Source organism: Elephantulus edwardii, unplaced genomic scaffold, assembly GCF_000299155.1.
Source record: "Elephantulus edwardii isolate Elephantulus edwardi_28Jun2011 unplaced genomic scaffold, EleEdw1.0 scaffold00287, whole genome shotgun sequence".
Taxonomy (NCBI): Eukaryota; Metazoa; Chordata; class Mammalia; order Macroscelidea; family Macroscelididae; genus Elephantulus; species Elephantulus edwardii.
Window position 1 is genome coordinate 3,223,761 of NW_006400037.1, and position 1,349 is coordinate 3,225,109.

Genomic DNA, 1,349 nt, shown 5'->3' on the forward strand with positions numbered 1-1,349 from the left:
ATAGAAAAAAAAAGAAAACATAAAGAAAAAAGGGAAAAAAAAATTTCCGTTTTAACTCAGCCTGCCGTTCAACTTTCTTCTGTGCACGGCCTACAAAGATGATTTTCCCACCAATTTCTTTTCAGTTCATCTTTTCCACAGACTTATTGGCATCTTCGTGTTTTTCATAACTCACAAAGCCAAAGCCTTTAGATTTCCCAGTGGGATCTCTCATCACCTTGATACTTAGGGTCTTACCAAACAGGCTGAACAGCTCTTTCAGCTGTCATCATCCATATCTTTCCCAAAGTTCTTGATATAAACATTAGTAAATTCCTTGGCTTTGGCTCCAAGTTCAGCTTCCCGCTCTTTATGAGACCTGAATCTTCCCACAAACACTTTGCGGTCATTTAGGAGCATGCCATTCATCTTCTCAATAGCCTTGTCGGCAGCCTCTTGGGTCTTGAAGTGGACAAAGGCATAACCCTTAGAGCCATTCTCATCGCACACCACCTTGCAGGATAAAATATTTCCAAAAGCAGAAAAAGTATCATAAAGTGCCTTGTTACCTCTTGATTTGTCCAGGTTCTTGATGAAGACATTTCCCACACCAGATTTTCTCAGAGAGGGATCTCTCTGTGACCACATGATTCGGATTGGCTTTCCCTTAACCACATCAAAGTTCATAGTGTCCAGGGCCCGCTCAGCATCAGCTGGCTGCTGGAAGTTGACATATGCATAACCCAGAGAGCAACGGGTGATCATATCTCGGCAGACCCGGATGGACAGCACAGGACCCACAGGGCTGAACTTTTCATACAGCATGACTTCGGTGACGTCCGAGTGCAGGTCACCCACATACAGGGAGGCCATGGGGTAGCTGCTGGCTGCAGCATTCATCTCCCCGCCCCCCACTACCGCGAGCCCTGCTAGGAGGACTATTTCTAGAGATCACCACTGGACAAAAGAGGCGTGGCCGGTGTGGTGGCACACAGGTGGCAAGAGCGAGGCCAAGAGGCGTTGGACTTGGTTCCGATACACACACAAGAGGGTAAATGGGAGTTCAGAGACAGCTCATAGACTCTGCAGAACCTCAGACAAAAGGCCCTCCAAAAAACACAATATGGCCCTCTCTGAGTTTGTTAATTTGCAGCTGCCTAACGTCTGAACCGCCAAATTAAAAAACAAAACAAAACACCTATATATATTAAAATGGGGAATTCCCCTCCCGAATTCTAAAAATTCTTCACCAGGCAACCAATTGCTTGCTGCTCACAGCGGCCTTGGGAACACGCGTTTTTCTATAAATATAGGCCTCGGGCTCCTGGTGGTTTAAAATTACAACAGCCAGGGGAAGAGGGAAACAAAAT

At 46.0% G+C, this 1,349-nt stretch overlaps 1 protein-coding gene and 1 pseudogene across 1 annotated transcript in view; one reads left to right on the forward strand and one right to left on the reverse strand.

The window, feature by feature from the left end:
* Window positions 1–879, reverse strand: part of LOC102864970 — a 41,571-nt pseudogene extending 40,692 nt beyond the window's left edge.
* The window catches only part of LOC102868630, a 504,064-nt gene that overhangs the window by 402,004 nt on the left and 100,711 nt on the right, over window positions 1–1,349 (forward strand). The window lies entirely within an intron of this gene.